This window comes from Harpia harpyja, chromosome 12 (assembly GCF_026419915.1).
Source record: "Harpia harpyja isolate bHarHar1 chromosome 12, bHarHar1 primary haplotype, whole genome shotgun sequence".
In the NCBI taxonomy this organism is placed as follows: Eukaryota; Metazoa; Chordata; class Aves; order Accipitriformes; family Accipitridae; genus Harpia; species Harpia harpyja.
This window is the reverse complement of record NC_068951.1, coordinates 35,664,036-35,679,937: the sequence shown is the minus strand read 5'-3', so window position 1 is coordinate 35,679,937 and position 15,902 is coordinate 35,664,036. Positions and strand designations below refer to the sequence as shown.

Sequence of the window (15,902 nt, the reverse complement as noted above, 5' to 3'; positions counted from 1 at the left end):
TGTTATTTCACAATAAACCTCTTAGTGTGTCATTGCGATCGCAGGCAGATACTAGAAATGCTACGCGTTAAATCCACCGAACGTTACTTTTTCAGAAGTCAAAACGTTTTTAGCCAAACTGCTTTTTTCGATGTTCACTTCGGATGTACCAGTTAGAGCCAGAGCAGCCCAAGGAGAGAAGCAAACAATTAAAACATTTACGTATTTGAGTCTTGATAGACATCCCTACAAGGTAGGTTTTAACATTTTTTTTTCTTCTTAATTTTTTTTCTTTTTTTTTTTTTTTCAGTAAGAAGGATAAGCTTGGAGTGCCCAGTCACCGTGGTAACTGCCAGAAAAATTCTCCTGAAGTTTGAAGAGGTCAGCTAACGGGGTCAACAACTCTGGCCTCTCTCTGAGCTGGGCCTGGCAGGCTCCATCCTGCGGTTGGGGTGTTAGCGCAGGCTGAGCCCTGGGAGGTGGACCATTCCAGCTCTGATATAAATTTTTTGAGTCAGTTCACGGCCTGGACTCTCCAGGTGGCCTCCAAAATCGATTGTGACCTTGTGACCCTGTCTAACGGAGGCATAGCATCCAACCTAAGTAAGGATTTAGCCAGGAACGACAGCTTTCCACTGAGTGTTATTGGGGACAGTACAAACAGTTTTGGAAGCAAGGAGGTAGGTATGAGGAGTAGAGGTCATTAAAAGCATATTAAAAAACAATTTTAAAAATCCTTGTTAGCGGAAAGTTTTTATTAGCAGTAACCCTTCCTTAAATAAACTCTTCTGGCAACTATTTTTTTTCTTCCCTAACAACATTGTATCAAGTGTTTCAGTGGATTAATATATGAAAAACTGGCACTTTATATATTCCAGACCAAACTAGTATTTTATCTACCTCTGGATTTTGAACTTGTAAATGAAGCTGACTGACGTGTTAAACTAGATGTCTGTGAAGCATGTTTTTTTTCTTAATACCGTAAAAACCAGGAGGCTGCTTAGTAACGCAGGTTGTTTATTTTAGGAAGTAACTTCTCTAATATGTGCATTCTTTTTAGATTCAAAAGGCTCTTAATCCGTGTAATTTTATTTTTAAACTAGGAAATTAAGTAACACGCAGAATAGTGTGGAATGAAAGTGTGAGAGTTTCACAAGCTAGTTCCTTTACCGATTTATAATACAAATAGACAAGCCACAGATTTGGTTATGTATTTTTGTAAAAGAAACTTGCGGTCATGGTAAGATTGTATTTATAGAGAATATGATATTTTTTCCTTTAAGATTTTAAGCGACAGACGGTGGGGGGGAAGGAGAGGCTGCTGCAGAGGTGTGATTTTGTTATCAAATCTAGAAACTTGCCCTTCCGAGCAAGTGGATTTGCTCTTGTGTTTTATTCCCGCTCCTACAAAGCCTCAGCTCTGCAAGCATTGCTCACATGAGTAACGGGTAGTCATCAGATGAGTAAGTGGAACTACACTGAGGAGCGAAGTCCAGTCTCCCAGGTGGAAACTGCTCTCAGACTTTAAGTGACTTTAAAACTGCTCTGAAGGAAGAAAATTGCATTAATATTTGCTCCCAGTCTTAGAAAAATTATGCAAACTTATCCCAGCGGGAATCTTGCCCAAACACTTCTTGTGCGTCACAGGAGAGGGCCTGGCTCTGACGTCCTTCTTCCCAGTCGCTTACCTGTTGAGCAGTTCCCCTGAGGCTGGAGGGGCTGCGCAGAGATGGGGCTATTAAATATGGTTCAGGATGAGAGTCTGAGCTGCTCTACATGCTAAATATCATTGCACTGCTGAGAAGTCCCATAGGTTACAACAGCAAGAGTCTCTAGCTTTTATGTGCAGTAACACCTTGCTCTGTAGAAAGTCCGCCAAAATCCACGGATGCCTGTTGGCCAGGGTCCTACCTCTCAGAGGGTTGGCATAATCTGCTCCTGTGGGATTATTTGAAGAGCAGGAGCTTAATTACTGGGAATAAGAAGGGGGGCAGAACTGTGCCCTAAAATAATTCAGGGCCCAGGCCTGCACATGCAGATATCGGTGGCGACACTCTAATTCCACCCTGAATACCGATCGTAGTTTGTTGTTGCTGCCGGTTTTTAGCAGAACTGTGCTGAAAACAATTTATTCACATTAGCAAGTGTGTTGATTCAGGGGAGTGCCCCGTGTGACTAAGCTTGGCAAGACATAGCCTACAGCCTTCGGTGAGGACCAGCACATTTGCTTGATTTTCAGTAAAAAACATTTAAAAATTGGAATGGTGAGCAGCTGGAAGGTGAATCTTCAATATTTTTAAAAGCATCTGCAGTATTTTTAGCAGCTTTTTTTTTTTATATATATACTTACATCTCCTTTGTAATGTGAGCATACAGTGTTCCTGTTCTACCTGACAAACAGGTGATCACTTCTAAAACAGATGATACAACTATTCCATTGAAACTTTTAGACAAAAGTTGCCCCTAATTTGGCCCAAAGCCTCAGGCTTGGAATGAGGAATCGTTGGCAGAGGGAACACAACAAGGGGATCTCAAGAGCTTGGACTTGCTGCCAATTCTTTAGTGTTGATTTCTGTAGGTCCTATTGAATTTATAACCAACTGTGAATCTACAAATGTCACTTGAAACAGGTCCTGGGCTTGCACCTTTGGTACCTCTTCACGTTGTTCAGTTGTTCATCCACATCCTGGGGTGTGGAGGGCCTGGAGGTGCATAAGTTACCAGTAGCTGCAGTGGAACTATTCATCTTCCTCTTCCCCTTCAGCTCAGTGAAGTACTCACTCAGATTCATTTGATTCCTTAAAGTATTTTCTGAAGCACAGGCTCTTTTAGTTTTAACAGCATGATATGCAGGAACGGGCTTAATACAGTATTAGAGACGAACGCTCAGAATCACCAAGGCTCTGGACTGGTGGTTCCCAGCCTCTGTCCTATGGATCACTGATCATCCATGAGGCCTTGGCAAGTTTGCTGCAGGTGGTCTGTGGAACTGTATTAAACAATAATGTTCACAGTCTTCAATTAAAATTTTGATGAGAAGAGTGTGTGGCAGTCTGCAAGAAAATCTGAGAGCTGAGAGTAATCTACTAGCCTGAAAGCTCTGAGGATGTCTGCTTTACAGGAATGCGTCTCAGTCTGTGGTCCATGAGGCATTAGAAGGTATTTTGAGAATGTTTTCAAATTAAATACATGCCCAGTTAAATGAATGCACTTTATTACTCATGCAAGCAAGCAAGCAGAAGAAAAACAACACCCCCCCCTTCATCAAATGAATCAAAAATCAAATGAAGAAAATAAAAGTAATAAATGAGCAGTGAAGCCTCAGCCTAGTTTGTGCGTGCTTGTATCTAAACCCCGTGCTCCCAGCGCTCCGCAGAGACCGAGGAGCACCGCTCTAGAAAGCAGCATGTTGCCACAGCCTGGATCAGGGCTGGCAAAGGTCTGTGCGTTTTGGGGGAAGCGGGGAGGGCAAGCGAGCGCCGGGACTTACAGGTGCGCTGGCAGAAGGTCCTGAACAAGTACCGCGTTTCCTTCTCCTTTTACTTTTCCTCTCTGCTTTGAGTGTGTGCGCTGCTGATGCGCAGAGGAAAAGTCAAACTAATTCTGATACTTTTCCCTATTCTGGGCGGGCTAAGTCGCTGAAAGCACTTACGGCAGCCTTTGTGGAAGGGTTACAATATAGGTTGATACTTTAGGAGCTATAGGAAGTTCTTAATCCTTCCCTGCCTACGGGACTGTCATTTATAGACCCGCTATTGTCTCATCTTTTATAAGGATGCTTCCTTACATTAAGGTTCCAAGAGCAACCGGACTTTTCCATTGTTCACAGATATTTCAGTCTGTGGCTTAATGCACATCTAATATTCTGTTTATGCTTTCACTGCTCTCCTACACAGCAGACTGTAGCTACACACTGGCTTAGGTGACATAATTCTCAAAACATTAATTCTGTGTTTCTTTTTTTTTCCTGATTTGTCTGTGCATCTTGATTTTACATTAGCCTAGTTTATTACAGGTAACGTGATTAAGCACGTGGAACTTTATGCATTTATTTGGTCATTTCATGTTCAGCTCGTTTGATGAACAGGCACGCTTGCTTATAAAAATGCTTCTGTGTGTTGTTTTTCCACCAGGTTAAATGCTTTTAAAAAAAAAAAAAAACGCAAACCTCTTACTATATGACAAGAATTAATTCAGTCATGGGCAGACAAAATGGCAGTGTAGATTATTTTGGATGTATAAAATTTAGCTTGAGGTTAGTGGTGGTTTAATTACAGGATTTTTTTATTGCTATTCATACAGACATCCATTGTTTTCTGCTTTGATTTATCTCCAGCTCAGCCCCCTTCAGAACCCCATTTCTGGCAATCTCAGCAACACGTGGGGGTCTGGCAGCTTCTGCAGACATTGCCATCTTCCCTGCACTGCTCCCTCTTCTCTGCTGTTACACTAGCTCCACAGCCTGTCATTTCTCAGAAGCTCTTAATGACGCCTTCCCTCTGTCATCTGCCCCACGGCTCTTCCAGAATCAGATGCTTTTGTCAAAGTTTTTCAAACCAGTCTAGAAATAGATACTGAAATAAAGGCAGGTGATCTGGTGATCTGGTGACGTTCTGCCACTGCCTTCCTACCCTGCCTTGGGCAGATTACAGACCTTCTCTGGAGCTCAGCTCTTTGTCCATAAAATAAGAATAGTACTAACAACTTTGCAAAGTGCTTTTAGATGTCTGAAAGATATGATGCAAATTAAAAGCTACCTAGATTTTGTCAAACCTAACTCTACCTAACGCTCTCCAGCTTCTCCACTGCTGTCTTTTCGCTGCTGAAGATTTGCTGATAAGCCTTTTAGAGTCCAGATTTGCTTCATGCCTTGCATATAGTGACGTTTGGACTTTTAAATCACCCTCGTGTTCATAACATACATAGCAGGGCTGGTAAGAGTTTTTTCAACACGCATTCTTGCTTTGCTGAAAAAAACCAACCCTGAACAAACTACAACCAGGCTGATGATGCACGGTCTCGAGTACCGGGTAACCTTTGTGTGCTCCAGGCAGCGCCCAGCTTTATCGTGGTCATTAGTGGGCCAGCGCACATGGAAATATATGATCTATTCCTTCCTGAGCCCCAGTTACGCCTTGCTTAGCAGTTCTTCTCGCTGGTGAGTTGCTCTTGTAGTTTCTAGTTATGTAACCCATCTCATTTTGTGAATATGTGAATTTAACAGCTGTCAGTGTCAGCAGCGGTTGTGGGGGGTGGTGGTTTTTTTTTTTTTTTTGGCAAGCTGGCATTACTCATCAGTCTCATGGTAGTTTTGTTTGAAAAATGCTTGTGTTAGAAAAAGTGGATTTATCAGCTCAGCACTGTATGGTGCTAGCATGCAGCACAACAAAAGACAAGTGCTCATTTCAGTAACGCTTGCAGCATTTCATGGGGCCCCCAAATAGGCTGAACAAGGCTTCTCTGGCAACTAACCCCAAGTACAGTGGGAAACTGTTAAAGTGGCAGTGTCACTGCCTGGAAAAGGGATTTGGTTTTCTTCCATCGTTTATTGCTGCTTTTTTACTTTTTTTTTTTAATAAAGACTGTGAACTACATTAGGAATGTCACTGAATATTGGAGAAAAAAGAGGCCTAACTGAAAATGTTGTGCTCTTAGAGGTGATTTTTTTCTCGTGGTTTCTTGAGCGTAGACCAAACTGTCAGTCTGTCCTTCCCAAAGTGGGTCTGTTCTATGGGGAAAATAAGATACTTGCAGCTTTTTCAAGTAATACTACAAAGTTCAGTCGTGCTGCAGCCTTTCAGGGAGAACTCATTCTCTGTTTAAATCAGTTTATTTTCAGAATGATTTGCTGCACTTACACTTTCTTTTGTAACTGCTCTTCCTGAATGCAAATACAACCTGGAGAGTTTTCTGTATTTAATTGAATCTGTCAGGTGGTTAAAATCATGTTTTAAAAACAGGATTACATACTGCAAATGTGTGAAACCCTTTGTTCACATATATTTAGAACAAATGTATTTTTCAGTATTTATTTATTTATTCTCTCTGTTTACACTCCATACAGATGGTGGAGATAAACCAGTGAGTTTCATTTTTGCTGAAAAATTGTCTTTTACATTTTCAGGTTTTCACGTACAGGCAAGACGCTATGAACCCCATGTGACAAAGATCAGAGGGAAATACTTATTTGAAGAAATCTTTGTCATTAGCTGTATTGTAAGTTTTATAAAAGGTTCAATTTTATAAAATGCAAATTCTGGACTAATTGTTCCTCTGCAAGCCTGTACGGTCTCTGTAGTCGCATAGGTAATCTACTACCCACCTCTACTCAGGTATCCGACAGAAGTCAGAGCAGGGTAAAACATGTCTTCACAGATCAGTTACATGTATTTTTAACTTTTATTTGCTAAAATGTGATTGTTTACCATAACTTGCATCCAGACAAATGTATTTAAACATGCACACTTTTAAGGCTGCACAATAGGCAAATGCATACCCCCGTAGGGACACACACACACGTTTCTGTGTGTTCACCTCCCACATGTAGGTGTGCTCCAGTCACCGCCATGGCTGGGTGGGAGGAATGGGTGCATGCAGCTCCCATCTCATCTGCCTGTTCCCCGTGGACAGAGGTGGCTACAGTGAACTGTCTGCTCTCTGCAAGGACAGAGGTTTGCGTTTATCGGCTGCTGGAAAGCCTGTAACACTTCACACAGAGACATAGAAGCCAGAGATATAAATGCACTCTGGCATCACATTGTGTCTGCACACACAACGTGCAGCCCCTCTAGCCTCCACACCCCTGCCCGCAGTGTCCTGCAGCATCCCATGGGCATACACGAAGCAGCCACCTCTGGATACCAAGAGCTTGCTGTGATTAACACGCTGGCTTTCAAACCTGTCTGAAGACAGTGCTGTGGTAGCTGGTAAGGGGTTTGCATTTCAGCTCGGTAGCCAGAAAACTGGGTACTTTCTAGAGCGTTTCCAAAGCAGCGTGGACAAATTGGAGACCCTTGGTCCTTAGCCAGACCAGGCACAGATAACATACCAAAATGATGCTTCAGGGAAGCAGGGAAGATGTTCAGGAGTTCTTTCTCCCTTGACTGCAGTAAATTGGAAAGCTATGGGGAAGGACCAAGAACAGGCTGGGGAGCCAGGCTTTGAGGGCATGGAATCTGTTGAAGACCTTCCATCACTGATACTCTGATGTCCTCTATCTTGTTCCCACCCAGGGCAAAGCCCTGCGGAGACCGCTCACTGCCCCCCCCGGGGCTATTAGTGAACGCTGTTTCCTTCATGACTCACTGTACCCTCACATTTGTAGCTCATCCTCTGGGGCCTGGCCCAGTACTCCGGGCCAGGTACACTGCAAGATGACCCTGGTGTAAGAGTGTAACTAAGAAATGCAGTTGGAAAGGCCAAGAAAAGATTCTATCAGTAACTGTGTAAAGGTGGGGGGGGGCTGTTCTGGCATCGAGAGCAGGTACTGAAACATTTCTCCCACACCTACCGCAGCAGTTGTGGTCGTTGACTTGAGTGACAGGGGAATGGGAGACTGGGATGTCTCAGCCCAAAGTCCCTTAAGCCTTGGCTTGATGGGTCAGATTTGAACACAGCCAGAGCCTATGACATTAAAGGCTTTATAAAAGCAACAGTGCCAGTTTAAAACCAACCTCCCACATTACCAGCAGCCCCAGCAGGTGTAACGTGATCCAGCAGCCCAAGCCAGTGAGTAAACAAACTGCTGCTTTCTGAACAAGTTGCACCAGAGAAATGCTCCTAACCAGGAATTACAGGGGGTATTTGCGCTAAGTGGGCTGTGCTGCTATTGAAAGACCTGTGAAAATGGACAGGCTCCTGTGACTGTTAATTCTCCTTATTCCACACAGGTTTTTCCCTCTCCACCCAAAACGAGGTAGGGGAAAAATTGTAGGGAAAAATTTCCCTAATATGCCTGTAAAGTTTAGTGGGGCTGGGCCTGATCTGGCTCCTTGAACTTCAGTGGGGTCTGTTGCTGGGTTTCCCTAAGCCAGAGCAAACAATCCTACTGCTTCAAAACTGCCAAGCCAGTCAGTGGCATTTAACGTTGTCCCCAAGGAAGCTGCTTCCCTGCTCTTCCATTGGGTTCCCAGTCCCATCTCCAGTAGGCAATATTAATTTAAGGGCTTTTTACTTGGCTACAACATTGGTCGCTTTTTCCTCCTTCAACGCCAACGCTTAAGCCTCCCAGCTATGGTGAATTCGTCCTCCATAGACAGCCTTCCTGTACCCAGACCTTCTCTGGCTGTTCCCTTGGGTCCAGCTGAACAGAGGTCGACTGCACCGTTTTAGATCGTCTCGGTGTTACTGCCTGGCTCCCTAGCTGGGAGAAGTGCATAAAAGTAAAAAAGGCACAACTGTCCAAGTAGAGTCTGGACCTTGACAGGTAGTATCGGCTTGGCAGGCTCTAAGACGCAGCGCAGAGTCCTTGGAGTGTGCAGACCGTGGGCACGCTACGCTGAGGTACCAGCAGTCCAGTTCTGCTCCCCTGTTTCTGCCTCCCAGCCCGGGTCCCATCCTGCCCCAGAGAGCCTCTCCCCCCTCCCCATGCCCACGCTCTGGTTACTCATGAGTTATGATAACATATAAGCAGCTTAGAGAATTCTTATCGGAATAAGTTGAACACAATGCAACATTTAACTCTTAATGACAGCCACCTCTGACTGTGAGTGACATGTTAGAAATTATGTTTGAACTGGATTTTTTTTTCAGAGGCAGATATTCCTTCTGCCACCCAGTCAGCCCTGTAACGTTGCACTTGTGGCCTTAATCCCACTTGGATGTGTGCCCCGCTGCCTCCACTTTCCGTCACTTGGGTACTTTAGTATTCTTGAACAAGTGAACAATCTTTGTTTCTGTACCTTATTAGGCCAAAGACCATAGCAGCTAGCGATGGCATCAGCAGGCCCTGCAGGCAGGATTCTCTGCAGACACAGCCAACCTCCAACAAACCCCTTTTTATCCTCCTGTTTCTAGGAAGAATTATGATGGTGGTGCCCTGCTGTTGATCAGTCAAATCTGTGGTAGGCCTAGAGATAAGTCCTGTAAGTGTGGTGTACTGTAAAACAGCGGCTCCCATTCATTAGTAGCTTGTGTGTAATAAACCACCCAAAGGAGGGGGGTGGGGAGGGAGAGGGACGAGCAGCTGCAGTATGCAGGAACAAACAACACAACTCATTCTTGGGAGCTAAAACTTTCTAATTTGCTGCTGGGCTTCTGGGAGCACTCAAATTCTTTCTGATAATACGCTCGTGCCCTCAGTGTCTCTCCCTGCGTTTCCCGAGTCCTGCTCTCTTGAGGTCCCTGAGTCTGGGATGGTTTCACTTCGAACCCAAAACACAGAGGGTAGTTGAGTGGGGAGGAGGGGAACACATCGGCCGCCCAATGTTTGCAGACTCTGGCTTAAGAAAGCGGTAGACTCGGAGACAAGTCGTTCTGCCGGGGAATGGCTGTTGCACATATCTGCTTGTGCAGTGAGTAAACAAAGCATCACATGGGCTGCAGAGCAAGCACGAGATGCGGAGCAAACCCATGCGTATCGAAGCCACACAGGGGGAACGGAGGATCTCAAACGTTGTTACTGAGTTAGAGCCCGGTGGAGTGTTTAGAAACTTGTATCTCCCGAGAGGCAAAAACCCCAAACAAACCTCAAATCAGTAATAGCTGAAAAATTATTTGGCTGAATTTCTACTGTTTTTCCACAAGTTCCTGTAAATATTTATGATTCTATTTCCCCATTGAAACTGCTTATAGGCATGTGAATTTACATGGAATCTGCTAAGTGTAACGTAAGATGTTGCATGTGTTGAGGCATCAGTAGTTCCTAATACATGCATAGCTGTGAACACATTGGTGCTTTAGGATCTCAGCCTTGGACCCTCCAACTGCCGGTAGAATATTTCAGACCAGGAACTGAAATTACTGCGTGTTGCACAACTGCTTTCATAGACCAGACCTTTGTGCTAATGTTTGTATTGTCACAGGAAAATGAAATTATTTGCAGATAGATGCTGCAGTGGAGGACCGCCGTACCCTTGCAGCAGATGACAGTGACTGCTTTTTCACAGGGATGTGCCAGGCTGTGACGGTGCTTGGACTGTCTCCTAACATTTGTATAGACAAGGGCTACTTTAATGGCAAATTCGGGCTTGGGCCAAACTGCAAGTACTTTTTATGTAGACAAGGCAAAATCGCAGATTTGAGGTTTTCCCCTTTCCTGCAGGAGATCCAGCTTGCTTTCTCCTCTCTGGGAGGAACTGAGCTGTGAGTTGCCAGAGTCTTAAGCTCTGAAATGGGAGGTGCTTCTGCCATACTGCTGCTTGGTAAAGTTACCCAGTGAGTTGAGGTAAAAACGTCCCGAAGAGCCCTTGCTTGCATCCACAAAATGGTGTTAACTAAACCTGGGCACAAAATGGTTTTCTTATCTTTTGAAAGTTTAGGTAGTGCAGTTTATGTAGCCTGTCACTCTGAGTTCTGGTTGTGGCATTCTGGCGTTTTTGACAAAGTCAAACTAATTTGGCATTTTGATTTTCCTTTCCCAAACTTAGGTAGGTAGGTAGGTGCCTTTATAATAAAAATTCTCTGGTCAGTGCCCATTTTCAGCATGGAGCCTGATTTCACTGTGCTGTTTCCAGGATTTCCAGCTAGAGGAGGATTTTATGGGAATCTCTCCATGACTTTTCAAAGAAAATTGCAAAGGTAACACCTCTGGTAATTGCTGCATGTCTTCACTGTAGAAGTAGATGGATCTGTAGGAGAGAACCATCAACTGGAAAACTCCAACACTGGTCAGACAGACCTGCTCCTGCTCCCCGACAGTAAGCAGCACACAATAGTTACCTGTCTGTGATCATGTTGTCAGCAGAAAGTTTGAAGTTATAGGTGAGACCAGTAAATTGAGTGAATGTGCTGGGTAGGTATGAAATCAGGGGAGGGAGAAGCCATGTAATCCTTTCCTTTGCAATTAGAGCTGCAAAATAACCCCGGGGCCAGAGCACTTGCGCAAGGAGCAATTAGACAAGCTAGACAGTGGGAAAAGCTAAAAATAGTAAACAATCTGCCTCCAGAAAAATACCTCGAATCATTAGAAAAGGATGTTTTATGAATTTCCTGAGAATCAGTTACTGCTTTTATATTTTCATAGTGTTCTGCTAGAAGAGCTATATTCTAACTGTTATTTGACAGAGGTAAACATGAATAACCCAAGTCTCTTCTTACATGAGACACCGAAAAAAGCTGAGTAAGTCCTGAGATTTTTCATATCTAACCAACTGAAATTGGGGGAAACGAATTGGTTCATATTGACCTGAGGCAAAATATGCCTTAGTGCTCTGTTAAGAAAAGCAGTCTAATAATTTGCAGGTAAAAAATGATTTATTTAATGATATTATTTAATGACTCAACCCAGTTTTCTTTAAAAAAGGATGTATGAATCAATGATATTTGTCCATTAGCTGAATCCAAACTATTATAAAAACTGTCCTTTTAGAAAGTATATTATTTGTGAAAGGATGACAACTGCTGACTTATTTTGCAGCACTCCTGAGCCGGATGAAATGTAAAAACAAAAAGGCTAATCAGAGCAGGATATTTTTAGTCCTTTGCAGGGAACTATATATGATGCTATTAATTAAGAATGACTCTTAAGGGATGGTTTGACTGTTTCTTGCAGAGAAATTAAATTTCTGATGCAAAGTTTTAAATGTAAAAAAACTCAGACCTGAGGCTTGCAAGCAGAAAAAGTATGTTCAGAATTAGCTGTTTATTAATACAGGTAAGAAAGGGGTTACAGGTTGCTATGATTTTTTTTGTTGGTAACTTGTGTAATACTGTATGAAAAATGTTGTGAACAGTAAATTACATTCTGTTCTGTCTTTTCTATCTACAGGAGATAATTCAAGAGGAAAAAACCTGTATGAGATGAAACAGCAAACTCTGTGGGTATCTGTGTGCACATACACGTGTGTATGCATGTACTGTTGCTGGCACGCTTGTTTCCAAGTGGAAGTTTCAGTGATGGATGACTTAACATAAACTGTAAGTGTATGGCAGACTGATTTGCTGTGGTGCCTGCTGCTTATTTCATGAGCTGCTCTTTCCCACCCCAAGCAAGCGTAACGTGTTGCAGTGCTGTCAGCACCCCACCAGCCTCATGACGGGGACGCACTGTTGAAATTCCAGGAGCTCTTTTCCCGCCGCTGACTTGGAGCCGAAGCGACTTTGGTGGTGAAGAGGCTGCGTGGGGGCCGGCCGGGCTCTTGGGGTGCTGCGCAGTAGTGGGAGGCATTGGTGGCCCTGAGTTCCTGCGGGTGTTGAACACCCGAAGGGTCTCGGGCAGCGTTGCATCCACGTGTGTCACGTGCATCCGGGCGCGTGAGCGCGGTGGGTGTTTGTTCGTCTGGCTGCCGGACACGTGGTGACCGGGGCCGGGGAGGGCGGCTCTGGGGCTGCTTGAGTTGCCGAGATCCATCCCATCCCTACGGCTCTGTGCAGTCCCCTGGCCCCTGTGAAACTGTGCACGAAGTTTCTTCGAAATATGAATTTAATATGCTTTCAGACTTGACAGCCTCCTTTTAAATGAAAACATTTATATTGAGCGAAAGGCACGTTTGCCTCTCCAAATAAATGGAATTACGGTTCCAAGATCTGACTTAATCCTGAAGTTCTTATGTCGTACAGTAAGTAGAAAAGAAAGAGGATTGCTCGGAGGAGCAGGGGTTAGCAGGATCAGGCTCCACTTTATATCATCTTGCTTGTTTTCCTTCTTGTATTTAATATACCTTTTTCAGAACTCCCACTCCCTGCTTATAACAAAGTCAAAGTAACTTGACATCTATTAACTAACGACAAACTAATAACTGAAAATAATGACGGATAGTACAGAGAGTGCCCGTCCAGCTTTCCTGCTAGGAAAATTTGAGGGTTGTTAAACAAACCAAAAATGCTGTTCTCCCAGATGTATTTTTATCATAAAGTGATGTGCTTTTTAAATTCATTTCAGGACTTTTGTCAAATGCATTGTAACTATTTGTTCTTTTTCTATATTGTTTTCTTTGTGAAACTGTATTTCAAATCTGCATTGACATTTCAAAGGATTTGAGGGAAGATGTTTACAAAGTAATGGTTCCATTTGTATTTGTTATATTTCTAAAAATGCAATTTTTCATCAGATAACATTAAAATATTTTTGTATTAGTTTTTGTGTGTTTTGGTGACATTTATATATTTCTAGTTCTGATTTTGGTACCTGATCCCATGTTAGGAAAGTGGGATCAAAAGTTTTATTGTTCCAACAAGTCAATCTGTTCTGTAACCCCATTGCTGGTCTTGGTACACTCTGAATGCAATGATTTGGATTTTGATTTAATTTTTTTTCTGCTAAAGCCCCGAGGTACCTGTATTCCAGTTGGTAGACTGCATTTTGAGGACATCTAAAGCTGAAAGAAGCCTGGGCAAGAAGAGTAGTTTGTTTAGTGGATGTATTCAAATGAATCTCCAGCAAACACTAAAATGAAGACTGAATTAAATTTATTGTGGCAAAGTTTCCTTCGTGGGCTGCAAAAAAATATGTACAGAGAATTGGACAAAGAAAGTTTTGCAAGCTTCATTTCAAAGCTGAACCCTCTTGTGTGGGAAAAAAAAAAGAAATCCTCCTGAAAGATGAGACTTAGTTTTTCCCGTGCAAAGAGGATACCTGGCCGGTACTTCGTACACTGATACATCGTGACCCTGTAAAGGGATTTTGTACATGGACAAAAATTGGGCCCGGCAAATGACATGGTCAGCGTTAGAGGCCAAGGTGAAGCTTTATTTCTTCCTTCTGCCTAGGCTGAGCTTTCATGGGAGCCCAATTTGATGTAACGGGGGGTTTCTGCAATCCCTTACTGCCTGCACCTCCCTGTCCCCTCATCCCTCGCGGCACCTTCCCATCCCTCCCTCCGCCCGACAGAACACGGGAATGGCTTTCTGCCAGCTCAGCCCACAGACCTGGCTCGGTGCGGGGTCAGAGCAGCGGGGACCCGGCTGGGGCTGCCACCTGCCGCAGACCCACGGGGACCCCAGGGCACCCTCCGGGGCTGTTTGGGCGCACCCGAGCTGGTGAAACCCCTCATTGTCCCTGAGATCGGGGGGGCGGTGGTGGCCTGCGTCAGCCGACGTTCCGCCTGAACCGTCCTACCTGCACGTCTGGGGTGGTCTTGGGCAAACATCACTTTCTTCAAACAAGTTTATCGGCTGTGGTGCCTGTTTTTTGTGCCCAGGGCCAAACCGAGCCAGAAATACAGGGGATTTCCAAGCAGCCTCTCCACTCCATTGCAGGGTCTGGCTCTTGCTGCTGTAACTCTGAAGTGATATGAACAGCCCGTGGTAAGAAAATAAAGCAGTGTTTTAACCTTTTGCTGCTGAAAGTGATCAAAAGCAACATTTAAATTGAAAAGAAAGTGTTTTTTTTCCTGACAGAGATGTTGCATGAAACATTTTAGCCAGTTCCAGGTTGAAACCCGCTCACTTTTTCTTTTTAGATTCACATTTAAACTAGTTTCTATTCAAAGTTTTTAAAGGGACATACACAACGTCATTCTTCAGCATGACATTTGAGTCTCACCCCCTACTAGGAAGGATACCTTAACCTCCCTGTTGCTGAAAAGACGAGAGAGAAAAATAGCTCGTTTTTTTGTACATCGCTTCACATGGTCACTTGGTACTACTTGGAGTAAAGTGGGTTCATTGTAACTCCTCTGCTTCGTATTTCACGTTTCAGTTTGCGTGGGACTTTCTGTAGCTGTACAGACATGGACAGAGAAAAAAATGAAAAAGCAAGGAAAAGTCTGCCCTCAAAAAAAACACCATGTGGATTATATGGGCTAGACACAGGTGGGCTTATGTGAAAAGAAGATTGTTTTGTAGATGATTTGGGGCACTATCAGGTTATCAATGTCTCCCTAAAAAAAAAAAAAAATCAAGCTAAACCATCCCTATGTGCCAGTGTAATGGTATTACAAACTGGTTTCACAGAAACTGCTTTAAACACAGCTGTGAAATCAATGTGGGCAAATCTGTGAATTTTTTTCTCTTAAGTTTTTTAAAGCAGAAATCAAGGAAGGTTTTTTTTCGTTTGTTTGGTTTGTGACAGGGAAACAGACCACAGTTATGCAGAACAAATATATTGTTAAAGTATTCCCTACATATGTCCCTATCTTACTCAAGCCATTCCAACCAAAAGCTTTTGTAAGCGTGTGGGGGCAGCACTGACCTTTTAATTCTGTTTATATGATGACTAGAAAAAATAAATCCCTGGTCGAGGAGGACCTGAACTTGTAGGAATTGCCTCAAGACGTTTTAAGCAACTATAACTTGAGGCGTTTCTGCAGGCAGCCAGCCCTGCTCCAGCGCTCCCAGCTGGCAGCACGCACCTGCGGGGTTGTCACTGGTTTAAGGGAGACACAAGGGCACAAGCACTGGTCCCAGTAGGCCTCAGAGATGGACAGTGCTGAGGTCCTGTGCCTGTGAGCACTTACACACGGCTCAACACCTTCTCAGGTGCAGTTTTGCTCGTGCCAGCACCGGAACCCAGCACTGAGGCTGGTGGTTGGGCCGTGGTTCCTGGATTGCTCTTTGCAGCGGGCTGAGGTACTTGGTGGGTGCTCACCAGATCCGGAGCAACCCGTGGGGCTGCCCCACGCTCGCGGCAGGTCCTGCCCGGCAGTGGGACTCGAGGCTGGCAGCATGGAGGTTCGCAGGCCGGCTGTTTTGGAAGCCCTCCCTGATGCCAGCCATCTCCCTGCTGCGCCGTGCAGGCAAACAGGGCTCAGAGAAGAAGCCGTGCACGCAGGGTGGGCATCGCACCGCCGGCACGGACACAGCTCAGTAACCCGGGGCTGAGCACA

General features: G+C 44.3%; 1 long non-coding RNA gene across 2 annotated transcripts in view; it reads left to right on the top strand.

The window, feature by feature from the left end:
- The window catches only part of LOC128148948 (uncharacterized), a 309,803-nt gene extending 296,589 nt beyond the window's left edge, over positions 1-13,214 (top strand). For both annotated transcript variants that reach the window (XR_008237474.1, XR_008237475.1), the window contains 3 exons: positions 290-659; positions 6,104-6,195; positions 10,653-13,214. This is a non-coding gene — a long non-coding RNA (uncharacterized LOC128148948). The remainder of the gene's footprint in view (positions 1-289; positions 660-6,103; positions 6,196-10,652) is intronic.
- The last annotated feature ends 2,688 nt before the right edge of the window (positions 13,215-15,902 follow it).